Source organism: Sinocyclocheilus rhinocerous, unplaced genomic scaffold (genome assembly GCF_001515625.1).
Source record: "Sinocyclocheilus rhinocerous isolate Xijiao unplaced genomic scaffold, SAMN03320098_v1.1 scaffold90, whole genome shotgun sequence".
In the NCBI taxonomy this organism is placed as follows: domain Eukaryota; kingdom Metazoa; phylum Chordata; class Actinopteri; order Cypriniformes; family Cyprinidae; genus Sinocyclocheilus; species Sinocyclocheilus rhinocerous.
Genome location: NW_015657969.1, coordinates 1,744,123 through 1,761,633, shown reverse-complemented (window position 1 = coordinate 1,761,633; position 17,511 = coordinate 1,744,123). Strand labels below are relative to the sequence as shown.

Sequence of the window (17,511 nt, the reverse complement as noted above, 5' to 3'; positions counted from 1 at the left end):
CTTGCTTTTCATGTTTCAAAGATAAAAATAATACACACACACACCTATTGCTCAGCATGAATAGAATATTCAAATACATTTTAAATGTATATATAGATACATTTAAATGCAAAAATATTTTTTAATGGTCACAAATAAAATATTTTCATCCAACTGCATGAGAATTTTTGTATTCATTCATTTCACAGTATCATGATGAGCTGTTTAGTTACATATGGACCAAAACATACCATGTTTATTATTTTTACTAAAAAAATTAAATGGCATATTTCGGTCCACCTGTGATTTAGCAGGTTATGATAACAGCTAATAAGTTAAATAGCACAAGATGCAACCACAAGGACCAGCCAAGTTTAGATCCAGCTCATGGGACCTTGCCTTTGTCAGTCATGTGGAAATATGGTGTCAAAATTCTGACATTTCCATTAAATAGAGATGTTAATCTTTGAAATATTGCCAAAGTGATTTTGCAGACTGATCAGTATCATACACGACATACACGTAGGAGACAATTCATAAATATATCTAACACTAGATTAACAACAGTCTGAGGACTGACCAGAAACCACTGAAAATAAATGCATTATAAAGGAAGAAAAATACATCCTTATAATAAAAATAATAATAATAATTCTAAAAACTTTTACATTTCAAATTAATAAATAAAAATGATAAATAAATGGATTTCTTCACTGTTCATAAACATATTTAACACTACATTAACAGTGTAAGGATTTGCCAAAAGCCATTTAAAATAAATGCTTTATAAAGACAGAACAAAAAGAGTGAACAATACTACTACTACTAATACTAATAATATCCAATTTTTTTTCAATATAAATATCTAAATACAGTTTTTTTAATTCATTTAATCATCACCATGTTTAACACTACAAAGAAACATTTATACCATACGCTAGGAAGATATGACCCTCGGTTATGCCACGACCACTTGACGTCTCTATTCAGAGAGCAGTGTTGTAAATGATTACACACAATTAGCACTTAATTAATAAGGCTGAAACAAAGAGACAGCTCCCCTGGCTCATTTTTTCAGCTTGAGGATAACACAGCCTTACTGCTGTTGACAATATGCCATCTGTTTCCAAATCCGAGCCATGGAAGCTCCGTTCTGTGATAATATGGCATGTTGAAACAGTAATCGCCCCCTTGGGCCGACATAATTACGACTCCATGTTAATCACCTAACAATTAGCAGCCATCAGTTCCAAGGGGCAATCAATGAATTAGAGACTCTCCCACATGTTCAGTGTTGTTCTGCTCATTTAAAAAGCAAGCAGCCCTCCAGACTGACACCTTCTGTGCACAGAATAAGAAGTCATTTGCACTTGTACCAATTAAGATTACTAATATCCCATGGTGAATTGAAGCACCTTTCACAGCTTTTATGGTGTCGATTTTTTTTTTTCCCACTCACTTTTTTTCATTTCTTCTCCTTCTGCTTTTGTCCACAATGTTTTGCGAGGAATAATTCTCGATATTTGACTCTCCTCCATCATCATTCTCCTCATATTAGAGCCATTTATTATGAATAATATTGTACAATTTGATTTGAACAAAACTATTGAACCAGGTGCAGCCCTGAGACTGATCTTCATCCCTATTGTGTTCCATTCATTTTGATCAACAATATTAAAAACAATCCAAACACGAAAGCACGCCATCAATCATGTCGCAAATACATCTCCATAAGTGGCACACGTCAAGCTGTATGGCTAACAATTCGCACATTCAAAACATACACTGCTGAGATTCACGTCACTCGGGTTTGTTAATCGACAATAAGAAGTCAGATTCGCTCTGTATGTGTGGTTTCTTTCTCTGCAGAGTGTTAGACTTTAGAAGCAGGGTAAAACTTAAAAAGAACCGCTTATTATTTCACATTAGGAGCCTTAATTCAATTGCAACCCTGACTGTCCTTTATTCCTTTCATTATTCTTTATATTGCACAGATGTTATTACTGTGCAGATGGCCACCTTCCCTTATTACTGCACTATATGGCTGCAGCCACATGCGTGAATTGATGTGTGAGATGGAAATATTATACATCCGTAATATATACCGGGTGACATATTGTAATGCATATAGGGGGGTAAACATACACGGTCCTCCATATTCATGCCTAACCTGCTTTTTTCCCCCCTATTCAGCTGAATAATCAGCAAAGGGTTTGGGAGTCAGGTGCCAGCCCCTATAACCGGGGCAGGGGGCTAATTTAAATGTCAGCCTCAACATCACCAAAAAGTACCTATGGCAATCACTGAAAGGTTAAATAGGTTTTCTGTCTTGTTCTTAATTTGCTGAAATTGCTAAATCAATACCTGCAGTTGTAGTCACAGCTTCTTGTTTTACTGCTTTAAGATAAAGTCCACAGGAAGGCAATCTTCACTTCCAATTTGCAATGTTCAGCATCAGGGTGCCTCTTATCAGTGCTTTTAAAAAGCAGCTGTCCGGTCTAACTGCTATGCCGACACACTCCGTGACGCAGGACCTCAAAAACACCTTGAGCTGGCAGAAAGAAGATATATACATTAATACACACACTACCAAAAAGAGTGCCTAAAATCATTTGAATTAAAGCATGCCATGTGTTTGATTTTTCTCTAAAGCATTTCATAGGTATTTACACATTCTTTATAAACCTCCGTTCCTATAGAGTGCATTACAAACAGCTGTTCATCAGGCTCAGAAGCTACAGGGAAACCAAGGATAAAGGGCACAGCCTTAACGCACAGCCCCATACGGTTCACTGGATATATATGTGCGTGTGTGTGAGCTTGTGTGTGTGTCGTCTTTGTCTGCATATAAAACACAAATTTCGCCCTCAGAACACAGCTGGTTTTAGTTCTACATGTGAAATGGCACAGAAAGCTTAATTTACAGAAAGCTGACATTCATGTGCTCTGTTCTAAAGCCTTTCTTGCCCTGTCAAGCATTTAGTGTAAGTGTTTTAGCATTATGCTAATGAAGCTTTGGAAAGTGTGTGTTCATTTAGCTTGTTTTTAAGGCCCTTTCAGATCTTTTGTCTCAGTGTGGGCACTGTTAATCCATCTTAAAACCTCTTTTTAATCTCTTTCATTAGTGGATATAACCGTAGAATGCCACCTTCGTGGCTTTTGGCTTTGTTTACAGAAAGCTGACATTCATGTGCTCTGTTCTAAAGCCTTTCTTGCCCTGTCAAGCATTTAGTGTAAGTGTTTTAGCATTATGCTAATGAAGCTTTGGAAAGTGTGTGTTCATTTAGCTTGTTTTTAAGGCCCTTTCAGATCTTTTGTCTCAGTGTTAATCCATCTTAAAACCTCTTTTTAATCTCTTTCATTAGTGGAGATAACCGTAGAATGCCACCTTCGTGGCTTTTGGCTTTGATTGTGGGTTAGTCATATGAAAAAAAAAATGCCAGTAATATTAATAGCCTTGGACTGCAATCAGAGGGCTCTGGGGACTTTTGCATTTTATTGCAGAAATAATTTCACATGTTCTAGAACAGATTTTAAAAAAATTTATCTGGATATTAAGAACATTATATCCTAAAGTTTAGGGTCAGAGCTGGTACAGACAGGAAGAAATCCACAGAAATTTGAAATGGATTTGATTAGGGCAAACTGTAGATTTAAGAACTATAAAGGGGGGGGGCAGCATTATTATCATCATCATCGTTCAAGCCTGGCTTGGAAACTACAGTGAGCCTTTTCTGTGAATTTTCAAATTATTTTGTGACGTCAAAATTGTTGACATTGTTATGAATCATGTTACTCAAAAAGCAGATTTAGTGAGGAAATAAATAGCAACCAACTGAATATCATTTTCAGAGTCATTTACATTTCCGTTTCATTTATCATAAAATACACTTATAATCTTAAATTCACAAATGCTCTCTCAACGACGCAAATAGTTCAAACAGTTGCGCTCGTCACTTTCATGATCTGAAGAAATTGTGGTTAAAGAATGCCTTGTTTACAACTTCCCATTAGGAAAAAAAGGTTCAAGAAGTTCATTTCTTGTCTCATGCCTACAATTGTAATGCTTGGGGAAACACTGCCATCTATTGGTCATGCAAAAAAAAACATAGGAAAACATGCAAATGGCCTACATGTTAAGTAACAGAGCTCCTTGGGGTGTGTGCAACACATATTGCATGCACATTTCAGCCTTAAAAACAGCTCAGCGCAGGTCTTGCTGCATGGCATGGTGGAACCAATGACAGTTTTATGTCTGTAAAGAGACATTAAATACACTGAGACCCAAACAGTCACGATTGTACTGCTTTTTAAACCCTTTATAAAGAAATGCAGGAGCTTCAAGTTAAAAGTGTTTGTTCAAAATTAGCAGTAATGGTTAATTTCAATAAGCCACAGTACAGTAAGTTAGTTTAAAAGTCACTATGCAAATAAGCATTTGTCGCAGGCCACATCATATGGAAGTAGTCTTCAAATGAAGGGTGTAGTAATATTGTAAGATAATCTAAGGATTACTGTAAAAATGAGCAGTCAACTGTAAAATAAGACTCTCTGCCCTGGCGGTGTGATTATACTTAATCCCTGTAGTTAGGTGTTTTGAATTTCCATATTTACACACACGTTCCAAGACAAAGGTAAAGGAAGAAGAGGAGGGTGACAGCGTGGAGGTAGTAGCCAAAATGTCTGCCGCACCTTTTATTGAAGCGTATGAAAGGAGCTGAAGGAAACCCACACCCTGTTTTCATTAGCCTCATGTCAACCACAGAGAAAGAGGGAGAGGGAGAGGGAGAGAGAAAGAGAGAGGATGCATTTTCTTTCCTTTTTACCTATATGCCTCATATTACAGCATGCAGCTGGGAACCTAAGCCAGAAAGGACCTTTTTATGGGTTTTTTTTTTCTTTTCCCCTTAGGGAAAAAAAAGGTTTCATTTAAAAAGATTTTAAAAGCTTGGGTGGAAAAAACATTTGGTACCTACTTCTGGTTCAAATCAAAAATACATACATTTTAAAAATATTATACACATTTTATGATGGCCAATTAGATGAGGTGTGAATACAATTTTAAATTGAAATAAACAATTAATAATTAATATTATTGCTAATTGCATAAATGTAAATCCAAATGTATATATTAATTTTAATTTAAAATCATATACAAAAAATAACGATTTAGCTTCTCATCAGATCAAGTTCAAGCACAAAACTGCATTTTCCCAGTCCATACTTAACAGTTATTGTCATGATCTCTTATTCCATCTGTTTTCATTTAACATATTTGCAAAACATCTCTGAATATGACTAAACAAAAGATATTTTTTGAATTGGTGGTGCTTGTGAAAACAAAACCAGATGTTTCTGTGAGAAGGAGTGGAACGGAATCAAATTTACACATTTAAATAAAATATATATCATAGTACTTTAGTAGGTGTGCGTGCATATGAATATGGAAATGGAAGGATTGTGTCACTCACTCATGGATGTTACATAAAGCTATTCTATTATACAGTTAATTAACACAACATGTAAATACAGTATTTTTGTACAAAATCATGCAGTATTAAAGATGAAAAAAATACAAAGCATTGAACACTAAAAAGGCAAATTACAAATGACTACATTCCTAGCAAGTGCCCTCATCAGAATGCAAACAGAAACGGCGTGGGTAAAGATGAAGAGAATCAGAGCACAGGAAATGTGCATGTCGATCAAGCCACTACGAGCAGCTGACTGACATTGTGTTTGTTAAAGCCCTGTGAGAGGTGAGAGCAAGCATGGCTTATTACCATGTAGCATCCAACATAAGACTCAGCTTGAGGAAAGTGCGCTCTAACAGGCACAAGACCCCCTCAGCCGAGCATTTCGGCTTATACACATCACTGCCCCGAACGAGCATCAGCAACCCAATGACGCCTCTGCCAGCAAATTACATTCCTTAATGATTGTTTGACTGTGATTGTCACACGCATCACTCTGTGCTCATGCAAATGTGCACTCCTGGCTGGTCAATGGCAGATACTAATACTGCCCCACGCGTGATTAAAGATGATGGATCTCCCTGGTTGATTACCACCACCACCAACATAAAAAAAAAAACAGAAAGACTGCCCACTGTAAATCTATTCGCCCTAAACATCAACCGGCGTGACTCGCTCGCACTTATAAAAGGAGAATTAACGCAGGGAGATTAAGTTGAAGGAAATAACAGGGCGCCTCCTGTATATTACAATGGGCATTCGGTGCCCCCTGAGCTAGAACAACACATCCCTCATCAGGAACGGAGCCGAATTACAAGCACATGGAATTACTAAAGCAGCACTCCAAACTCTGACACAGCAGTAATTGACAGCAACCACCATTTAACCCAAATAACACGCACACTGCAAGCAACCACGGAGACGAGATAGTAAAACATGCACACGGCACGAGGGTTCATTCAATATTTGGCAACTCGCTGATTGAAATATGACAGAGAGAGAGAGATGACATATTTAAAAATATTTACCAGAACATTTCCGTCCTCTGAACCGCCCTATTTCACTGTGTTTGAGCAAGTGTGTGCGAGCGCCTGCATGTGTCTGGGGTTGAGCTAGCCTCTTCTTGGAACGGGGAAAAAGCAGACGGGGGATAAGACAAGTGTGGTGTGTGTATGAAGCCGTGGCCCCGAGACGCATGACCCACCGTGATGTTACGGGAGCCAGTCAGTGACCTTCCGCTCTTTCTGTGATTATTTCCCTCTGCCTTGTGCTCAGCTGGCCCCCAAAATTGTCCCCAAAAATGGTCACATTTGCACAAATAAAACTTGAGGTTTAGTTTGTCAATTCAATTCAAAATAATAAACACAAAACAATGCGTCTATGTAGATTGGATGTGCATTTATAGTTGGGAAGGGAGCAGAAATTGAAAAATCTAGAGGAAGAAAAAGCAGCCAGTCAGTCAAAATGGAGGTTTGCAGAAGGGAAGCCATTACAAATATTCTCTTTTTTTCTCCAACCAGAGATTCTTCTCCTCCGCGGCACGGCGATTCTCATTTTCTGACAGACTGAATTACTATTCATTTACTTTCTTTTCTGATTATGTGCTGGACAGCGAAATTTGGGGGGCTGTGAATGCAAATTTTTTTTCTTCCCCCCTCTCGTCTGACACCATGACAGCAGTCTCTGCCGTCACAAGGGCAAAGTGGGGAGAGGAGCAATCTAGCATCCAGGGATATGAATTTCTGATCAGTGGCGGGTCGGCTGCTCCTACCGCAGGCTTACAGTAATCCCATTGGACAGCCGGCTCTGATGAAGACAGGGAGAGGGCCACCACAATGGAGGTGGCTTACAGTGGCGAGAATCTCACTGTAATTTAAAGTCACGCGTTTTGAGCACCGCAGATCGCGTAAGGAAGACCAACAAGGAGTGATTTAACCGCTGGAACGGTTATGTAGATTGTGCTAACCCATCCTACACACCAATTTTCACCGCTTCCATTGTTTATATTAGCTCTCGGTCAAACATGCTCACCTGACACGCTGTTTAACAAACATTTGAATGCGCCCCCTCGGGCCTGCGCTGATTAATGAACTTTATTTGATTTGATTCCATTCATGAGGAAACACTGGTATGCGTTCATGTATAATGTAGGAAAGGGATGCAGGTTGGGTGGGAAATAATGAATTGTGAATCTTTTAATCGGTTTGGGTATTCATGCATACATTTTGGAAAAAGAAAAATGGGTTTTGAGTGGGTTTTTGGGTGGAAATCCTGCCTACTCTGGGAAGAGGCTCCAAATAGCCCTGGGATTCGTTGAGCAAACATGAGCGCAACAAAGTTGACCAAGACTATCAGCAGCTATTAGCCCGAGACAGACAGAGCACATTCTTATAAAGGTCGTGAATCTGGGCTGTGTGGACACATGACCAAACAAACTTCGTAAATGTTATTGTACAGGATGACCCGTGTGAGGTAAGGTGTGCCTCAATCTGCCCTAGTGGACAAAGAAGCCTGTAACAAAAGTGGAAATGTATACATTCTACAGACTATTGGATCCCACTGCATGAGACCAGAGACCAAAAACCAACAAAAAAAAACAAAAAAAAAACATTGCATTTTGAAGAATCTAACACAAATAAATATTTAATATTCACTACTTCAAGGTCACTATTAATCAAATACAAAAATTTGACACTGATCATGTGACACAGTACAGACGGTCAAATGTTCTATTTAAGCACTAGATGTTCTTTGGATCAATATGATGAAGATCATGATCAACAGGTTTTACACAAACTTATGTAGCTCAAGTGCTGTTGTTAAGGGACAAACTAAATACTGAGAAATTCTGAAATTCATGTTAATTGTCAATTTAAATTTTCATTCAAATTGTTACAATAAATATTTGTTATATGAAATATAATAAAAGTACTAGAAATTTTCTTAATAATATTAAAAATATGCAGCGTATATCCGACTAATGGGATGCAGGTTGGGTGGGAAATAATGAATTGTGAATCTTTTAATCGGTTTGGGTATTCATGCATACATTTTGGAAAAAGAAAAATGGGTTTTGAGTGGGTTTTTGGGTGGAAATCCTGCCTACTCTGGGAAGAGGCTCCAAATAGCCCTGGGATTCGTTGAGCAAACATGAGCGCAACAAAGTTGACCAAGACTATCAGCAGCTATTAGCCCGAGACAGACAGAGCACATTCTTATAAAGGTCGTGAATCTGGGCTGTGTGGACACATGACCAAACAAACTTCGTAAATGTTATTGTACAGGATGACCCGTGTGAGGTAAGGTGTGCCTCAATCTGCCCTAGTGGACAAAGAAGCCTGTAACAAAAGTGGAAATGTATACATTCTACAGACTATTGGATCCCACTGCATGAGACCAGAGACCAAAAACCAACAAAAAAAAACAAAAAAAAAACATTGCATTTTGAAGAATCTAACACAAATAAATATTTAATATTCACTACTTCAAGGTCACTATTAATCAAATACAAAAATTTGACACTGATCATGTGACACAGTACAGACGGTCAAATGTTCTATTTAAGCACTAGATGTTCTTTGGATCAATATGATGAAGATCATGATCAACAGGTTTTACACAAACTTATGTAGCTCAAGTGCTGTTGTTAAGGGACAAACTAAATACTGAGAAATTCTGAAATTCATGTTAATTGTCAATTTAAATTTTCATTCAAATTGTTACAATAAATATTTGTTATATGAAATATAATAAAAGTACTAGTAATTTTCTTAATAATATTAAAAATATGCAGCGTATATCCGACTAAGTTTTTGTCACAAATGTTTCTTGATCACCAAATCAGCATATTAGAACAATTTCTGAAGGATCATCTGACACTGAAAACTAAAGTAACTAATGACTGCAGAAAATTCCTCTTTGCCATCACAGGAACATATTACAACTAAAGTTATTTTAAATTGTAATAATATTTCAAAATTGTACTATTTGTTTTCTAAATGTTATATAAAAAACTATGGTGACAATGCTTTTATTTAAATTTAAGAAAAGAAATTAAGAGATTAAAAAAAGTAAGGAAATAAAAGAAAAGCCTTAATGAGCAACAAAGATCTCCATGTGAAAGCCCCTGAGTAAAATGTTAACTAACTCTGCTGAAGCACTATGGAACTGAATCAAAATTAAACCCATTCACACTCCCATACTTAAACCAATCACACCTGTACATGTACATTATATATGTGTGTGTGTGTGTGTGTGTACCTGTTTTTCTATTCTGGTGGGGACTTAAACCTGAATACACACAGACTCATGGGGACTCGTGTCACGGTGGGGACCTAAATTGAGGTCCCCACGGGTAAACAAGCTAATAAATCACACAGAATGAAGTTTTTTGAAAATCTAAAATTTATAAATTAAATGTATACAATACATTTTAAGTTTAGAAAACTGAAATCTATAATTCATTCATTCATTCATTCATTTTAAATCCGTCTAATTTTACATATTAGATTTCCTTTGAATTTCTTTGAATTGCAATTCAGCAAAATCGCATACATTCTCAGTTGTGACAAGAGCCACATGCACCAGCATATTTCTCCTATGGAGGTCAAAGGAAGAGACATATGGGGCTTTGTTGGTCAAAACTGTGTGTGTGTGTGTGTGTGTGTGTACTGGTTTATATATCCTGGTGGGGACTTAAACTTGACTACACACAGACTCATGGGGACTTGTGTCACGGTGGGGACCTAAATTGAGGTACAAAAGCTTATAAATCATACAGAATGAAGTTTTTTGAAAATCTAAAAATGCAGAAAGTTTCCTGTGAGGGGTAGGTTTAGGGGTAGGGTTGGTGTAGGGCAATAGAATATACGGTCTGTACAGTAGAAAAACCATTACGCTTATGGAGAGTCCCCACAAGGATAGCAAACCAGACATGTGTGTGTGTTTGTGTGTATATCTTATTAAAAAAAAAAATTATATTATTCCCAGCAGAGAAAAACAATATTCATTTATCAGAACTCAGAATTAAAACACACCCATCTACATTAGCTCAGGATGACATAGCAACAAAAGGCTGCTACTACAGAATATGCGCTGACCCACAGAGTAAAAACACACAAAACATGACAGCTTATTGTTCCACCATAACTAAGAACCCAAGTCTTTGTCATAAAACTGGTTTTGTGTGGATTTTAATGACGGGGAAGTCATCCACAGAGAATGAATAATGAATGAAGCATTTGGTTTTGGAGGCAGAGTCTGGGTTCCTCTACTATAAAGGATATTGTGGAGAGAGTGTGGCAGTTGAAAAGCATGAATACCCGGGCGGGGGCAGAGGGGGCAGCGGAATCAGCAGAGTTTGCTTGAGCGAATTAATTCACCTGAGTACTGTGAAGGCGAGAAGCTTGGAATATTAACAGGGCTCTTATTGTAATTGCATGATTACGGTGCACCCGGACACCAAATAAAACCATTATTTTGGTATTTTTACACACATATTTGATCAAAGCTGGCTGACATGTTTATATATTTATGCATTTGTTGGTTTTCAAACCCACAGAGTTGATCAGGAACGATGATGTCACTCGGGGCAGAGGGCAACGGCGGCCCAATCAGACACTACAATCCCCCCTGCAGCTCCTGCACGCCTTTCCTCATAACCGCAGGAGCAGGTGATTTACAATATGGAAACGAATTGCTCCGGATCTTCATGATGCCTCTTGCAGGGGGGAACCAATATTGAAGGAGGTTAAAGAAATGAGATTAAGGACCAGGCCCCATGCCGCACCGCCACAAGATTGGGCCCGGGGATAGACACATGCATTAGACTGATGAAAGTGAGGCCGCTGATCAGAGTTCTGAGATGAACACTTGTTCAAAAAAAGAGCCTGATGGAAAAATAGAAAGAGAGAGGGAGAGAGAGCGACAGAGAGATGACAACATCTGTGAGGTAATGAAAGCGCATTGTGTCGTGCTAGATTGTATGGAGGCAACTAATCAGATCTCAGAGGGTAGAAGGGTGCCGGTGTCATTCGCTGGGTTCTTCCCGCTATTGTCGTGATGGACCGGCCTTCACTACGAGGCCTTCGCTTGATGATGAGTGTCTCACACATGAGGGGTTATAGGAAGTTCACGTGAACGAATGAAGTCCATTTCTGAGGTGTGCAATGAGAGAGCAACACAACCGGCGTTTTCAATTTACAGCTCGGGCCAAAGAAACGTACATCTGCGAAAGAAAGACGAGGAAAAAAGCCCCAAAAATGCTTCCCGCAGAGGTGGCCTGCAAATACAGTGAAGAATGTGGTGGGATTTCTCCAGAATGTGCCAAGATGAATTGTGGGATCGGGGTTGTGTTTTAAAAACATTAGTCAAATTTTATGGCCAGGAACTTTCCTTAAACTCAGTCGCGTTGTGAGGAGAAACATCCTCGCATATGTTGGACCTCTGTATACGTGCCAATTCGAGATGGGAACTGCAAGCACTCGAATTACCGCAGGCGTCCATGCAGCTAAGTCTAAAATAACCAGCATCACCTCATTATGCCGTAGGTGGGCAGAATTATGACTGGTGGCAAATTAAGTTGTTACATGTGCGCCGTGTTGAAATATGGAGTGCAAATAGATGCAGCAAGGCAAAGTCGCAGAAGCGCTTGACTTTATCAGGAGACATGCTGGGCACCAATCTCTCTCTGCCAGGCAGGTCATTTACCTCCAGAGCACACTCGACAGTACTGAAGCAGTCATGACTATCTGTCCCAGACACATGCCTGACAGAGCACCATGCTGAATGCACAAATGCATTTAAAATGCAGCTTGCATTTTCCCCCATGCAGACATACGCATGCATGAGGGTTCTAAAGGGGCAAAATGCAGCATGCATCTGAATATTGTATTAGTCAGGGACTGTTTTGCTGCTCAATTTCAATTGACAGGCTAAAAAAAACACCTGATGATGTGGTAAGCATAGTCTCAAAGATCACACAGGAAAGTGCAGTGCTAAAGTGCAGTGCAATTCACACATACAATGACTTGATAATGAATACATATTTTTGTATTGATAGGCATGTTTTTAATTTCAGAATTAAAATTAATTTTGATATATTTGGGGGGCCTAAAGTAATAATTATTTTTTAAAAATAAAAAATTTTTGAGAAAAATATTCACTGCTGATTTGATCAAACCTTTATCGGCCAAATAAAAGTCATGTGGTCCAACTAACAAGTGAAAACAAGCAGAAAAATAAACATAAAAGAGGAAATTATATTATAAAGAGGACACATGCAGACCCTCATGACTGTGTAACAAGGTCAATAAGTGTAGTAAGTATAATAATAAGTTTAATAAGTATCAGATCAGTTTAATTTTTCTTGCAACTTCGCAGAAATTATTATATGAATTAATAACAAATACAATTATAATACAGTTATTATTATTATTATTATTATTATTATTATTATCATTATTATTATAAAATACAACACTAGCATTCAAACATTTTGAGCCAGTAAGATTATTTCCTTTTTTTTTATTAATAATTTTAGGATGCAATGAATAGTTCAAATGTGAAAGTAGAGACTTTAAATTGTAAAAAAATAATATTTCAAATAAATGCTGTTCCTTTGAAAATAAATAAATGTTTCTCGAGCACCAAATCAGTATATAAGAACGATTTCTGAAGGACTATGTGACACCGAAAACTGGCTGCTGAAAATTCAGTATTTTAAAATATATTGAAACAGAAAACAGTTAAGTTGTAATAATATTTCACAATGTTTTGTTACTGTATTATTGATCAAATAAATGCAGCCTTGGTGACTTCAAGAAACTTCAAAATTTGATTAAATAAATAAATACATTTACCTGTGAAACATACACAAATCTTGCCAAACTTTTGAACGGTAGTATTAAAACAAAAAACGAGAGAGAGAGAGAGAGAATAAGGATTATAATATAATGTACACTCACATGTATTCAAGGTGTAAGAGAAAAATACTACTTTTACTTAGGTTACGCCACATGACATTAAATGACATCAAAACCATAGGAAATCATCATGAATACAAAGAGCACACTAGATTACTTATTATCTTTATAGTGGACCCTTATATACCACTGACCCATATATGAATCAAACACAAACAAGACACAACCACTAAGTGCAGTATCTAAACCACATGAGTTAATGACACCATAAAGGTGATGAAAAAAACATAATCAACGAGTTGGACCACATCTCTGTTTGTTCCTTCACAAAGTAAATAATAAAGGGTGCATTATTCTGCATGGAATAATGCTAATAGAAATGTCCTCGTCAAATGTTGTCTATCAGGGATGTAATGAGAGTTGCATTATTCCAGCAGGGTGGAAGGTAATGAACTTAATTCATTTACAGTAGGGCTGCGCAATATATCGAAATTATCGAAATATCGCAAATGTACATATCGCAATATGCATATCGCTACAGCTTGCAATATTTGGGGCCATGAACAAAAGACAACGAGAAAATCACTCACTGCTCTTACCTAAATAACTTTTGTAGCTAAATAAGAATCAGTGCATATTGAATTTAAAGAGTAAATACTACGCAGTGTTTTATTTTTCCTTTTTATTATTCAGTTCCTAAACTCATGTTAAAATGATTACACTAATGTTAAAATGACATTTTTATGTAATGCTTGAGTAAAACACTACCGTTCACTTTCAGAAGTTGTTGTAGGGGTGCTTTCTTATTAGAATCAGAATCAGAATGAGCTTTATTCACCACTTAAATGTGCGCAAACACAAGGAATTTGTTGTGGTTTTACAATTTTCTACACTTGACTTCCTGTTATAATCAAGGTCTTTCTAACCTGATAACTGAAGGTTACGCCTCGGTGAATAATTCAGTAAGGCACGAAAACTCTGGCGGCATGGAGAGCACTAATCTTATATAGTCACAGTAAAGGATATTAGGGAACAATTGCCAAAAGTGACACATCTAATAGAGAAAGATTACACTGCGCTACATCAATTTGATTTGAATTGAATACATTTCACGAGCATTTTCTGCTGTGCCGCCCGGACATAATGCAAGAACACAAGGTGTCAGAGAAGGCATGGAACAGTCGGCCATTCTCAGACTAAACCCACATTTATGAAAGTCCTCAAAGGTAGGGCGCCACTTTGATGAGAGAAACCAGCATTTCAGCCCGTCCTAAATGGCTTTACCACTTCCTTTTTCCAAAGCAATACTGCGGTTTAATCAGGTAAGACATGCAGGCAATGAAAAAAGGTGGGAATCATTCAAGTTCCAAATGCGTCCCTTCAATGCTGGGAGCTACAGAGTTTCTACACCTTTGCCTGCTTTCAGCAAAAAATTCTGTTGATCTGGAGGGGAATTAAATGAAAAATGATGGGGCACAATCTTTACCCTTAATCTCTCATTGAGTGGCAAGCTGGTCCCCAGCCTGACAGACGCCATTAATTTTAAACTGTACTTACATTACCAAGTCTATGCGTGTGGTGATTTTTTTCTCTCTTTTTCACGCTCTCTTTCCTTTGCTTGAACTTTGATCCTGAAAAGGGTGCAATGTCACCCTACCCTGAATTCAAGCCCACCGCAGCTAACAGACCACCATTCATTCATTTTAAATGGAGAGTGGAGTTATTTAAAAATATTTCCTGGTGGCACAAATAAATGAACACGGTATCAACAAACGCTTTATAAAATAACACGGCTTGGAACACTTAAGCTAAGAGTCTTGAAGGCAGCAGCAATTCTGATCCACGTTTGCATACGTTATAAAATAAAAGATCAAGTGAGATTTGTGGAGACTCTTGCTAGAAATTCCTCACAATAAGAACCATCACTACAGTGGCTGTACTTTCAATGCGCCTTTGATGACACCTAGTGGACAATTTTTGTAATTGAGTTTAATGGGAATTTGGTGCTTCAGATATCAACTAAGCAAATCAAACTTAGTATTCAAGAACTAGTATCAACTGAAACTAAAACACATTAGTGTCCATTTAGTTGCTTAAGTAGAATGATTCTAATAGCTTAGAAATAAGTATGATAGTTAGTCAAATAGGAACCACAGATTCCTACAGGATTCAATGAGGGGGAAAATGCCATTTTAACCAGCAATTTAATACTTAGAACAATGACAAGTAGATGCAAAATACTAGTATTTAATAAATATATTGAATATTTCGTAGTCACTAGTGGAATAAGGGAACAGTCGGCCATTCTCAGACTAAACCCACATTTATGAAAGTCCTCAAAGGTAGGGCGCCACTTTGATGAGAGAAACCAGCATTTCAGCCCGTCCTAAATGGCTTTACCACTTCCTTTTTCCAAAGCAATACTGCGGTTTAATCAGGTAAGACATGCAGGCAATGAAAAAAGGTGGGAATCATTCAAGTTCCAAATGCGTCCCTTCAATGCTGGGAGCTACAGAGTTTCTACACCTTTGCCTGCTTTCAGCAAAAAATTCTGTTGATCTGGAGGGGAATTAAATGAAAAATGATGGGGCACAATCTTTACCCTTAATCTCTCATTGAGTGGCAAGCTGGTCCCCAGCCTGACAGACGCCATTAATTTTAAACTGTACTTACATTACCAAGTCTATGCGTGTGGTGATTTTTTTCTCTCTTTTTCACGCTCTCTTTCCTTTGCTTGAACTTTGATCCTGAAAAGGGTGCAATGTCACCCTACCCTGAATTCAAGCCCACCGCAGCTAACAGACCACCATTCATTCATTTTAAATGGAGAGTGGAGTTATTTAAAAATATTTCCTGGTGGCACAAATAAATGAACACGGTATCAACAAACGCTTTATAAAATAACCCGGCGTGGAACACTTAAGCTAAGAGTCTTGAAGGCAGCAGCTATTCTGATCCACGTTTGCATACGTTATAAAATAAAAGATCAAGTGAGATTTGTGGAGACTCTTGCTAGAAATTCCTCACAATAAGAACCATCACTACAGTGGCTGTACTTTCAATGCGCCTTTGATGACACCTAGTGGACAATTTTTGTAATTGAGTTTAATGGGAATTTGGTGCTTCAGATATCAACTAAGCAAATCAAACTTAGTATTCAAGAACTAGTATCAACTGAAACTAAAACACATTAGTGTCCATTTAGTTGCTTAAGTAGAATGATTCTAATAGCTTAGAAATAAGTATGATAGTTAGTCAAATAGGAACCACAGATTCCTACAGGATTCAATGAGGGGGGAAATGCCATTTTAACCAGCAATTTAATACTTAGAACAATGACAAGTAAATGCAAAATACTAGTATTTAATAAATATATTGAATATTTCGTAGTCACTAGTGGAATAAGTATTTAAAAAAAGCAATTGAAAAAGTTACACTGAAAACGATACCATTCCCTATTGTTGGCAATTAGAAAAATATCACCAATTATATACTAGTTAAAGGAATAACTGTTAAAACATGTTTCTATAGAAACATTCTTTAATTTCAGACTCGGACTTCATGTTTACTAACGTATATGGCCAGAACAGAGTATTAAAGTAAACATTGTAAACATTACAGCGAGTTCAGGATCCACAGAAAAAAGATACAATAACAAACAGTAACTCACCTTCGCGATCTTTTCACAATGAAGCTGGAGAATGCGTCATTTTTGGTAAATTTCAACTTCTTATTTCAATATTTACCCGACTATCATATAAAATTGTATATCAGAAATGTATTAGGCCTAAATGCTAATTAATAATCAAGCAGGCCTCAGGCCACGTGAAATTTAATGCCATGTGCCAGCGAAGTTAATAAGAATAAAACATACTTACCGTATTGGCCCAAATATAAGACGACCCTTATTATAAGACGACCCCCCCTTTTTCCAGATGTACCTTTTGGAAAAAGGCTTTTTAAAAACCAAATCTTGTTTTTTCTCAGTAAAACACATTTTGTCTTCAATTATTTTCATATTGAATATTTTTCCTATTTTAATTTTTGTTTTGAAAGTATGGTAAAAACTAGGGATGTAACGGTATGAAAATTTCATATCACGATTATAGTGACCAAAGTTATCACGGTTATCAATA

General features: G+C 37.3%; 1 long non-coding RNA gene across 1 annotated transcript in view; it reads right to left on the bottom strand.

Annotated features, from left to right (window-relative positions):
- Positions 1–17,211, bottom strand: part of LOC107721853 (uncharacterized) — a 42,493-nt gene extending 25,282 nt beyond the window's left edge. Inside the window, exons 1-2 of the long non-coding RNA XR_001637743.1 lie at positions 17,046–17,211; positions 2,344–2,530 (exon numbers count right to left, since the gene is read on the bottom strand). This is a non-coding gene — a long non-coding RNA (uncharacterized LOC107721853). The remainder of the gene's footprint in view (positions 1–2,343; positions 2,531–17,045) is intronic.
- Positions 17,212–17,511: the final 300 nt, after the last annotated feature.